Genomic DNA, 12,876 nt, shown 5'->3' with positions numbered 1-12,876 from the left:
CAGCCTGCCTTACGGTGGCGGAGAGTCACAGTTCCCCGCAGAGACTTGCATGCACTCTCCCTCATGCAGAATAGACATGAAGAAAGTACCTAATTAAAAGCACTAAAATTTGGGAATAAAAAATGTCAGTCACAGGTTTTTTGATATGCCCTGAAGTTTGTCAGAGATTTATTTGCAAAAACTTCATAGTAAGGGTGAGTCAGCTGTCCTGCTGAATACAACATTACATATAATAGAATACATGATGCAGCTCTTCTCTGTTTTACATTTTCTTCATCAGTATTTCTAAGTTGAATTTATATTTTAAATGTACTCAAATCTTAAGCCAGCATTCCAGATTACTACATATTTAACTCACTGAAACAAAGACATTCTTTTAAATTAATCAGAGAGGTTTAGTGTGTTCATAACAATGTTCATTGCTTTTAGAAAAAGGGAACAGTAATTTACTTTGTGTGATCTCCATAACAAGAGACATGGTTATGAAATTTCACGAACTTTAAAAAAATATGTTTCCAAAGATTTTAGGTATAACAAGGATTTTGTCTTACTAAGGTACTGATTTTGCTGGAGGGTTCTTTTAAAACTAGTTTGTCGGATAGTCAGAAGTAAAGAAAGGGAACTCTTTGTCCAGCTATCTGGAAGGGAAGGACTGTTGTCCCTTTAAGGGCTCTCTTCAGTGGGGAGTGGGGGGAGAGGTGGTGAAGGGATGGACAGAAAGGACAGGAAGACTTCGAAGCACTTTTTTTTTAAACTATAGTAATTAAAATGTGTATTTTAGATAAGGGAGGTCTTTTGAAGGATTTATTTAAAAAATTATGTCTGAAGATCCACACATTTAAGGCTAAAGATGATTGTGCATCTAAACCTCTATGCAAGCATTTTTTAGAAATGTGATTTTATAATCTTCACCAGCTCACTAATGAAATATTTTTAAAGCAAATTTTAAACTAAGGTCCTGTAGACTGACATGTTCTGTGTAAATATTACATTAATGCACAACTGTTTTTGTCAGTAAAGTCAGAAACTGACAGTATAAAAATTTATTTGGGCATAAGCTTTCGTGGACATCTGATGAAATGGGTTCTAGTCCACAAAAGCTTATGCCCAAATAATTTGTTAGTCTTTGAGGTGACACAAGGACTCGTCCTTGTTTTGCTGATACAGACTAACAGGACTACCACTCTGAAAGCTGTCAGTATATACCTTGGGGTTGGCAAATGCCTGTTAAATGGCTTTATTACCCCTTGAATGTCTCTTTAACAGTTTCAATGTTGTGCTAATAGGTCTGGCAGGCTGGAGGTTTTTTCACTTTTAACTACTAGATTCCCTCCCAAGGAAGACTCACCAGGCTAGAGCAGACATCTGTGGGAGCCTGCAGGAAGGGTCAGAACAGGGATAGGAAAACAAGCGGTGGACACTAAGACCCAGTGGTGCCCCAAATTTTCAGGTGCCCTACGCAGCTGCCTATGTTGCCTATGCCTAAGGATGGCCCTGATGACACCTCCCTACCAGTCTATGGCTGTGGATTTGTGCCTTTCAGCTACACCAACCAATTTGCCAATCTCTGTGGGCTATTGTGATAGGCTCTGGTAGCACATCTCTAATGAGCTACCAGGGAGTTGGTGAGGGTCCTGGAGTAGTTGGTGAGGCCCAGAGATTGTGTGTGGGTGGGCCTAGCTCCCAATGGATCTCTGAGATCAGGGCATAACTTTGGCGATTCCTGCATCCTGGGTCCCCCCTTTTTATTCTTCAGGGAAAAGGAAGGGAGCTTCCCTCCTGGAACGAGCTGAGGGAAATTTCCATGCACAGAGACTTGTGGATTCTCTGTACTCTGGCCAGCATCCTGGGAGTGTAATGCAGGAAAAGGGGCTGCTGCAGAGAAATCTGCTCCTATATTAATATTATTAATCTATTTCAGTTTATTTCAGCAAGATCACAAGTAGCCATGTGAATAACAGGGATGATAAGCTCCAATTGCAGCAAGACAGCCTGCAGCAGGGCTGGTTTTGCAGGTTTCACTCTCTTTAAAATGCAAAGTGATGTGTAAAGGCTGCAAGCTGTTTCCATTTGCAGATGTTCTGTGCAGTGGCAGAGGACTCAGCTGGGCTGTTGGGGTGACTCAGTGATGGGGATGGAGGGCAGGTAGCAGTAGGTAGCTTGGGAACCCCTCCCCTACATCTGCCCATGCTCCACGGTGAGTAATTTCATCTACAAAGAAATCTGACATTCAAAGCGAGCTTGCAGTGCTAAAATCCTGATGCCCTGAGCAATGATTTCTCAAGGAGTCCCATTTGTAGAGGGGCTGTGTGCTCTGCGACCCATCCTGCCAGGGGCTGAGGAAGAAGAGAATATCAGTGACTACTTCCCAAATTGCATCAGGTCTATTTGCTGCTGGAAATTTAATCAGCAAATGCATTTTCAACAATTTTACTGTTTGACTGGATTGTAGATGCAGGAATTCAGAGCTGAGTTGCTCTGAGGGCACACAAGCAAGTCTCATTTTATGTGAGGGTTCAGTTCCATGGTTAGTGCGTAAAGCGACAACCACGTATGGTGAAACACTCATTGAGCTGAATGTCGGGCGCAATCGCCTGCACTACAGATGCAGTTTTATACTGTAATTTTTCTTTTTTTCCCTGTTTTTACCGACTGCACAAAGCTGAATTTGAGCATGTTAAAAGCGCCTAAGATGCGACTTGCCTGTATTTCTGTTTCCTGACTGGCTGAAGGCTCCAGCACTTCTGCCCTGAAGTTACCCCTCAGAGTTACAGGGCTATGTTCAACTCTCCCTTCTCTGGTTTCTGAGGGCCAAATGTCAGGACTCGTAGCCTCCGTTCTCATGGGGTGAAATCTCACCATTCTCCCTCCCTCAGACTGGGCCCTGGGCTACCGCACAATGTGGCTGTAGCACTGAGCACTGTGCCTGCTCAATAGGTCCGGCTGGGTTTGTACCTGTGGTTGACATGTGTGTGCTAAAGTATAGCTGTGTGAATGTTATGCCAAAACTTTTCATTGTAATACAAATATTACAAACACAAATTTCATGACATGTCTGCATATTGAAAGCCAGCGGCAGAGTTGTTGGAATTGCTACAGGAAGGAGCAGTGGTAACTGTTTGCAGTGGGTTTGTGCTATTAACTCTCTGTTCAGTGAACAGCTGTATGGAACTCATCCCTGCTAACTGAGCAGAAGCCATTTGTAATACTTACATTCAGGGTCATGCACACAATAACTCTACAATAGCCGTGCAAGACTTTCCAAAAAGTCCTGAGAAAACAGAACCGCTGGTCTGTGTTTCAGCAAAGAGGAGAGCTGAGGTGCAGGAAAGAGCAGTGTGATAGTTTTTTACGTAATTGACCTCCATCACCTGTTAAAAAAGCATGGCTGAAGTAACTAGCACACTCAGCTGGATATTAGTGCAAACCTAGTGTTTGCACTATTCACCCATTTGCGATGCCAACCCCTCCCTCATCCAGCTGAAGTAACTGTCCATGTTAACTTGTAGCTTACCAGATAACTACAATCCCTTGCATGGGAAGCAGATGTGGGTCCTGTGAGGAGGAAGGGGAACCTGTAGGATGATCAAACTATATGGATTCAGTCAACATAGGCTGGGCAAAGCACTTCAGCTTCTCTTGGAGGGATTCTTGGGATCAGAGTGTATCACTGGGAGCATTTGTAAGGGAAAGTTAATAGATCCCAGTTCCGATCGAATTTACACACTTAAATCTGGAGTGATGTCGTTATTGAATTCAGAACCAGACCCTGAAAATTTATCCCATGTGCTGCAAAGAGGCAGTGGCATAATTTGAACTCACATGAGCAGAGAAAATAAAAAAATAAGGTACATAATGAGGTAATGAAACACATTTATGAATAACTTAATTGCAGGACAGATAAACACAATGACCATTTTCACCATGTACTTGCCATATGTGTACACACGTCATGACATTTTGAAGTTCAGGGCTAGAAAGAGTGTCTATGTGAATGTCATTATTGTAAACTCATACAGTGCTCAAATAGGCTGTGGTACTCTGATCCACTAGATATAAATGGGGCGAAAGGATTATCCGGATTCAAAGAGGGACTGGATTTACACCATAAAATATGTCTAACTAGTGGGTGCCTGGGGGAATCCTTCCCTTGGAGCAGTTAATCTGCTAGCTCCCTATTGCAGGGATTCCTCCATCTTCCCCTGCTGCATGCGTAAAATCTTGGAGAGCTAAACTCCAACGAAGAAGTTTCTTGTTGTTCCCCTTGGCAGTATGAAGCCACTTTAGTGCAGCATGGTCAGTTTGTAGTTGGAACCGCCGTCCCCAAACATATGGGCTTAGCTTTTCCAGGGCGTACACAATGGCATAGCATTCCTTTTCACTGTCTGACCAGTGACTTTCCCTCTTAGACAGTTTCTTGCTGAGAAACACGACAGGATGGAAGTTGTGATCTGTTGCTTCCTGCATGAGCACTGCTCCTATACCACGCTCAGATGCATTTGTGGTTACTAGGAATGGCTTGTCAAAATCCGGGGCCCTGAGCACAGGGTCAGACATGAGCGTTGCCTTAAGTTGGGTAAAGGCCTTTTGACACTCATCAGTCCACTTAACTGCATTTGGCTGGGTCTTTTTGGTCAGGTCGGTCAGTGGGGCAGCGATTTGGCTGTAGTGTGGTACAAATCGCCTGTAGTATTCGGCCAAGCCTAAGAAGGATTGGACCTGTTTCTTTGACCTTGGGACAGGCCACTTTTGGATAGCATCCACCTTGGCCTGTAGGGGGTTTATGGTTCCTCGACCCACCTGGTGCCCCAGGTAAGTCACTCTGTTTTGGCCTATTTGACACTTTTTGGCCTTAACAGTTAGTCCTGCCTGCCTGATGCGCTCAAAGACCTTTTCCAGGTGTAGTAGGTGTTTGGGCCAGGAGTCAGAAAAAATGGCCACATCATCGAGGTAGGCAACTGCAAATTCTCCCAGTCCAGCTAGTAGACCATCTACCAGCCTTTGGAAGGTGGCGGGTGCATTACGAAGGCCGAAAGGAAGGACATTGAATTCATACACCCCTGCATGGGTGACGAATGCTGACCTCTCCTTGGCAGGTTCATCTAGCGGTACTTGCCAGTACCCCTTGGTTAAGTCTATTGTAGAGATGAACTGGGCACGTCCCAACTTTTCCAATAGCTCATCGGTACGTGGCATTGGATAGTTGTCCGGACGAGTTACAGCATTTAGCTTACGGTAGTCCACGCAAAAGCGTATTTCCCCATCTGGTTTGGGTACCAGAACCACTGGAGATGCCCATGCACTGGTAGATGGGCGGATTATACCCATCTGTAGCATGTTCTGGATCTCCCGTTCTATAGCAGCTTGGGCATGAGGAGACACTCGGTAAGGTGGGGTTCTGATTGGGTGAGCATTACCTGTATCAATGGAGTGGTATGCCCGTTCAGTCCGTCCTGGGGTGGCTGAGAACAATGGGGCGAAGCTAGTGCACAGCTCCTTGATTTGTTGCCGCTGCAGACGTTCCAGGGTGGTTGAGAGGTTCACCTCTTCCACGCCACCGTCTTTTTTCCCGTCGTAGTAGACACCGTCAGGCCACTCAGCATCCTCTCCCTGGACTGTAAACTGACAAACCTGTAAGTCTCTGGAATAGAAAGGCTTGAGAGAATTAACATGGTACACTTTAGGCTTTAGTGAGGAATTGGGAAATGCTATGAGGTAGTTTACAGCTTCCAGGCGCTCTTGGACCGTGAATGGCCCTTCCCATGATGCTTCCATCTTATGGGCCTGTTGCGCCTTCAAGACCATAACCTGGTCTCCTACCTTGAAGGACCGATCTCTGGCATGTCTGTCATACCAGGCCTTTTGCTCTTCTTGAGCATCCTTTAGGTTCTCTCTAGCAAGGGCTAAAGAGTGTCGGAGGGTGCTTTGTAGGTTGCTTACAAAGTCCAGAATGTTAGTTCCTGGAGAAGGCGTAAACCCCTCCGATTGCTGCTTCACCAACTGTAATGGCCCCTTAACCTCGTGACCATACACAAGTTCAAAGGGTGAAAACCCTAAACTGGGATGTGGTACAGCCCTGTAGGCAAACAGCAACTGCTGCAACACTAGGTCCCAATTATTGGAGAATTCGTTGATGAATTTTCGTATCATGGCCCCCAAAGTTCCATTGAACCTTTCCACCAGGCCATTGGTTTGATGGTGGTACGGGGTGGCAACCAAGTGATTCACCCCATGAGTTTCCCACAGTTTTTCCATGGTCCCTGCCAGGAAATTAGACCCTGAATCTGTAAGGATGTCAGAGGGCCAACCTACCCTGGCAAAGATGTCTGTTAGGGCCAGGCACACAGTGTTAGCCCTGGTGTTGCCTAGAGCGACTGCTTCTGGCCATCGGGTAGCAAAGTCCACTAAAGTCAGTACGTACTGCTTTCCTCTGGGCGTCTTTTTTGGGAAAGGGCCCAGAATATCCACAGCTACTCGCTGAAATGGGACCTCAATTATGGGGAGTGGCTGGAGAGGGGCCTTGACCTGCTCTTGAGGCTTACCCACTCTTTGGCATACCTCACAAGACTGGACATACTTGGCAACGTCCTTGCCCATCCCCTCCCAGTGGAAGGACTTCCCCAACCGGTCCTTGGTTCTGTTCACCCCAGCATGGCCACTGGGATGATCATGGGCTAAGCTTAAGAGCTTCCCCCGGTACTTAGTTGGAACCACCAACTGTTTTTGCGGCTGCCATTCTTCCCGGTGTCCACCAGAAAGAATTTCCTTGTACAAAAGTCCTTGGTCTATAACAAACCGGGATCGATTAGAAGAGCTGAGAGGCGGTGGGGTGCTCCGTGCCGCCGCCCAAGCTTTCTGAAGGCTGTCATCCGCTTCCTGCTCAGCCTGGAACTGTTCCCTTGAGGCTGGGGTCACCAGTTCTTCCTCAGACTGTGGACTTGGGCTTGGTCCCTCTGGAAGCGATGTAGGTGATGGGGTTGTTTCCGTTGCTGGTGAACCGCTCTCCGCTGGTGCACCTGAGGGTATTTCAGGCTCTGGCTGAGCCTTTTGGGTATGGCTGTCTGTTGCTTCTGCCAGTTTTGGCTCGCTGGCGCCCTCTGGCGTTGAGTTTGAAGATGTAGTTGCACTTGCTGGTGCTGGTTGCTGTTCCAGTTCCGGGCCTGGGACTGGAGATGCTGTGGCTGTTTCAGTGGTAGGCATGGAATCCGGGTCCTCTACCTCTGTCTGGGTCTCTGGTAACACAGACGGGGCCTCTGTGGACGGTTCAGGAACAGGAATGGGTCTGGAAGCTTGCCTGGTTTGGCTACGTGTAACCATTCCCACTCTCTTGGCCCGCCTCACCTGGTTGGCCAAGTCTTCCCCCAGTAGCATGGGGATAGGATAATTGTCATAGACTGCAAAAGTCCACATTCCTGACCAGCCTTTGTACTGGACAGGCAGTTGAGCTGTAGGCAAGTCTACAGCTTGTGACATGAAGGGGTAAATTGTAACTTTGGCCTTTGGGTTGATGAATTTGGGGTCAACGAAGGATTGGTGGATAGCTGACACTTGTGCCCCCGTGTCTCTCCACGCAGTAACCTTCTTTCCGCCCACTCTCAAATTTTCCCTTCGCTCCAAGGGTATTTGAGAGGCATCCGGGCCTGGGGATCTTTGGTGTGATGGTGGTGTAATGAATTGCACTCGCATGGTGTTCTTGGGACACTTGGCCTTGATATGTCCCAGTTCATTACACTTAAAGCATCTTCCATCTGATGGGTCACTGGGCCGAGGTGAGTTACTGGAGACTGGTGAGGTTGAAGGGTAGGGTATCTGTGGCTTTACTTGGGTGGTATGTGGGGTCTTTGGCTGTCCTTGGTTGTAGGGTTTATGGTCTGTGTGCCCCCTGGGGTAATCGTTCCCCTTGACAGTAGCTTTCTTGCTTTCTGCCAGTTCCATCCATTTGGCTCCAATCTCCCCCGCCTCAGCGATATTCTTGGGGTTTCCATCTTGTATGTACCGCGTGATGTCTTCAGGAACACCATCCAAGAACTGCTCCATTTGTATGAGGAGGTTCAGTTCTTCCAAGGTTTGAATGTTGTTTCCTGTTAGCCAGGCCTCATAGTTTTTTGCAATGTAGTAGGCGTGTTTGGGAAATGACACCTCTGGTTTCCACTTTTGGGTTCTGAAGCGCCGACGGGCATGATCTGGGGTTATCCCCATCCTGTATCTGGCCTTGGTTAGAAAAAGTTTGTAGTCATTCATTTGGTGCTTAGGCATTTCAGCTGCCACCTCTGCTAAAGGTCCACTGAGCTGTGACCTCAATTCTACCATGTACTGGTCTTCGGGAATGCTGTACCCAAGACAGGCTCTTTCAAAATTTTCCAAGAAGGCCTCGGTGTCATCACCTGCCTTGTAGGTGGGAAATTTCCTGTGCTGTGGAGCAATAATTGGCGCCGGGTTGTTAGGGTTGGCTGGCATATGCAGCCCAGCTTTTGCCAACTCCAGTTCATGTTTTCTCTGTTTTTCCTTCTCTTCATTCTCTTTTTGTTGTTTTTCCATTTCTTTTTGGTGCTTTTCCATTTCTCGGCGGTGGGCCAACTCTTCTTCTGCTTGTTTCCTTCGGTAGGCCACCTCTTCTTCTTCTAGTTTTCTTTTGTGTGCTGCCTCCTTGGCTGCCTCTTTGGCTGCCTGTTCTCTTTGGTAGGCTGCCTCTTTGATCTGTTCTTCTCTTTCTTTCATCTCCATCTCTTTTTGTTTTATTTCCAGTTGTCGCCTGTGTTCAGCTTCTTTGATTTGTTCTTCGGCGTCAATTTTTGCCTTAGAAGTCATGGTTCCTGTTTTCTTGTGTTGGGGTGCCCTCCGGTGTTTATCTTCTGAACTGCAGGTTCTCTGTTGCCTCCTGAAGTCTGCCTAGCAACAGTGCCTTTAGCTAATTTTCCTTTTCTCTCTCTAGCTAATGTTCAATGAAGGGAAACCAGAAAAACCACTTTATTTGCATGCCTATAAGTGCTGGTACTTGCCTCCTAATGGGAGGGCTATTGCATGACAAAAGACCCTTAACATGCAAGCCACAAACTGCGAGAGAGAGCAGAAAAAAAAATTCTCTCTGGTTCCCTTTTAAAACCAACTGCTTCTCTCTGCTAAAAAGCCCTTAGCAGAGAAAAGAAAAATATAATATTTCTACTGGCTTCTGGATTCTGTCTATCTCCCACCAGCTGCCACTCATGTAATAACCTTAGTCCCAGATTTGGACCTTAGCGTCCAAGATATGGGGGTTAGCATGAAAACCTCCAAGCTTAGTTACCAGCTTGGACCTGGTACCTGCTGCCACCACCCAAAAAATTAGAGTGTTTTGGGGCACTCTGGTCCCCCTGAAAAACCTTCCCTGGGGACCCCAAGACCCAAATCCCTTGAGTCTCACAACAAAGGGAAATAATCCTTTTTCCCTTCCCCCCTCCAGGTGCTCCTGGAGAGATACACAGACACAAGCTCTGTGAACCCAAACAGAGTGAATCTCCCTCTCTGCTCCCAATCCTGGAAAAAAAAAGTACTTTCCTATTCCCCCAGAGGGAATGCAAAAATCAGGCTAGCAATCCAACACACAGATCTCCCCGATTCCTTCCTCCCACCAATTCCCTGGTGAGTACAGACTCAATTTCCCTGAAGTAAAGAAAAACTCCCACAGGTCTTAAAAGAAAGCTTTATATAAAAAGAAAGAATAATAAGTACAAATGTTCTCTCTGTATTAAGATGATACAACACAGGGTCAATTGCTTAAAAGAATATTGAATAAACAGCCTTATTCCAAAAGAATACAAATCAAAGCACTCCAGCACTTATATTCATGCAAATACCAAAGAAAAGAAACCATAGAACTTACTATCTGATCTCTTTGTCCTTACACTTAGAAACAGAAGACTAGAAAGTAGAACTACTTCTCCAAAGCTCAGAGAAAGCAGGCAGCCAGAAAACAAAGACTTAGACACTCAATTCCCTCCACCCAAAGTTGAGAAAATCCGGTTTCCTGATTGGTCCTCTGGTCAGGTGCTTCAGGTGAAAGAGACATTAACCCTTAGCTATCTGTTTATGACACTAGCTCCCTATTGCAGGGATTCCTCCATCTTTCCCTGCTGCATGCGTAACTGGTTACTAAGTCAGAAGGACTGCAGGTCAGATCCAGTCTGGCAGTGCCTATCTTCCTGTTGGCATATCCTATTGGGGGTGTAAATCCAAATCTATATTTTTTCTGATCTTCCTTGAGCTTCTAGGAATCCTAGATTTGCACTCAGAGCAGAAAGATGTCCCGTTAAATACCATCTACTTTCCTCTTCTCTTTCAAGAAGGAAAGTTCTAAACTTCTTGGACCTGCCCAGTACGGTATGTGAACTGTCAATGTCACCAAATTCACACCTGCAGTGTTCCTTCTCACTGGGATACTTGAGCAGGAAGACATCCATCTCTGGGTCTCTGTCTTCTTCTGCTTCATGTATGCTATTTCCATAGTAGGAAATTCAGTCATTCTGTTCATTATAAAAACAGATCCAATCCTCCATGAGCCCACGTACATTTTCCTTTCCATGTTGGCCATCACAGACCTTGGCTTATAGATAGCCACCATACCGAGGGTACTGGGACTATTCTTGTTTAAACTCTAGAGAGATCAGCCTTGATGCTTGTTTTCCCCAGATGTTCTTCATCCAGTCTCTGCAATCATTGAATCCTCTGTGCTCTTGTTGATGGCATTTGACCGCTTCATCGCAATCTATAACCTGCTGAGATATGCCTCCATGTTAACCCTGCTGAGAATAGCCAAGATGGGATTGGTGTTTGTGCTAAGAGCAGTGGCAGTAATATTTCCACTCCTCTTTCTCCTGAAACGGTCCTAATTCTTTCGAGCCAATGTCCTCTCCCATTCCTACTGCCTGCACCAGGACGTCATGAAGCTGGTTTGTTCGGACATCACAGTCAACAACATCTATGGCTTGTTTTTTACAGTCATAACGGTGAGGTTGGACTCGCTGCTCATTTTCCTCTCTTATGCGATGATCCTCAAAGCAGTGCTGAGCATCACGTCCCCAATAAAATGCCTGAGGGCCCTGAACACCTGTGTCTCCCACCTCTGTGCCATCCTGCTCTTCTACATGCCAGAGTTCAGCCTGACTGTAATGCACGGATTCCGGAAGAGCTCTTCTCCTTTGCTTCAAATTATCTTGGACTACATCTACCTGCTGGTTCCTCCTTTAATGAATCCAATTGTGTACAACATGAAAAGCAACCATCCTCGTGCGAGGATAATCAGGGTGTTTGTCAAGTAAAGAGTCAGTTCATCATCCGGTTCCAGAGCTGGTGACACAGGTCATGACCATCTATTCCACCTTGGACCCGTATATACGAGGAAACAAGAGCTAATGATCTCCACTCTGTCGAGAAAGGCTCATACAGGGTCTAAGACCTGAAGTTTAGGGGGGGCCAACCCCACCCGCAGTTCAGGGAGGATAGCACTCCGGGGAAAAGAGACCAAGCCAGGCAGCAGCATTTATAAAGTCAATCTGTTCGTAGAGAGCCAGGGGAACGGTGTGATGTTGGCCCCTAAAGAGTCATATCTTGGAATCTGGGGTTAAACGTCATACACCAAGGACAGTTTCTTATCATCAGTCTCTGTGTCCTAGGATAACAAGCAATTGTTCTTAGCCAATTTGGCTCATGCTTACAAGGCCCGCTGGTTGCTAGGGAGATGGTGGTATTAGTGGATCCCTTCTGTTAATGGGCATGTCGGCAGGGTGGGATTCAGTAGTATGGAAACCAGAAATAGTATAAGGGACCTACCATCAATCAAACCCTAACCCCTCCTCTTGGCCGCTTAAACTCTGCGACTTGACACCGTAAGCCCTGACCACCTGTCACTGGAAGTCCCACCCATGGGGAATATTACTTCCAGGGTTAAAGAGGACACACAGCCGGAAGGAAAGTGTGCCATGTGACCCCTGTAAGAACTCCTGCCACTGCCCTCTACCAATCAGGAGGGGTTTCTCCCCCATAGGCCCACTCTGAGAGGAGATTTGTCCAATCAGGGGAGTTCCTGGGCATGGTGAGCCCTCCGGCAGTGGTTCGTGTGACCCCTCCAAGAACTCCTCCACTGCCCTCTGTGAATCACGATGGGTTTCTGCCACACAGCACCGCCCTGAGAGCAGATTTGACCAATCAGTGGTGCTTCAGGGTGGGGTGACCTGCCCAGAAGTGGGTCGTGTTACCCCTCTAAGAACTCGTCCCAGCGCCCTCTGCCAATCAGAGCGCAGCACTATCACCCCATAAGTCCCAGCCATCGGGGCAGAAGAGGTCATCTTTTACCAAGAACACGTGCTTTAGAAATCATGGAAACATGGACTCCTTCACCACCCTGGTGAGAACTTCGGACTTTGTGTGAGCCCCGAGGGCCTTTGGACTTGTATGGAGAAAGCGCTACATGAGCGACAGTTCCAGCGAGGGCCCTTTGACTCAGCTGTTGGTGGATACACCAGAACCTGAGACCGAAACGCTCGTGAGGAACCCGATGAGAGTGAAGGCCTCTCGTTGTTCGCTCCCCAGAGGTGGAAGACGAACGCAGCTCAGGGGAGTCAGCAGAGGAAAAGGTGAATGGAAAAGATGTCGCTCAGGTAAATGAATGATTAAAAAGTGATGGTTGATGATGGGGTGCAATTAAATTAGGAACCAGGAGGTTGTGTAAATCTAAAAAGAAGCAGTGGGGTGCTTACGCTGTTGCTTTTGTGAAAATCTCTCAACAGCTCGACGATCTCTTTCTAGAGGTCTTTGAGAACTGACATCAGTAGCCTTGTGGGAGCAGTGATGAGCTGTTAGAAAATTAATAACAGGTTCCCTCCTCCTCACCCCACGAGGGGG

This window comes from Gopherus flavomarginatus, chromosome 1 (genome assembly GCF_025201925.1).
Source record: "Gopherus flavomarginatus isolate rGopFla2 chromosome 1, rGopFla2.mat.asm, whole genome shotgun sequence".
NCBI lineage: Eukaryota > Metazoa > Chordata > Testudines > Testudinidae > Gopherus > Gopherus flavomarginatus.
This window is presented reverse-complemented; position numbering follows the sequence as displayed.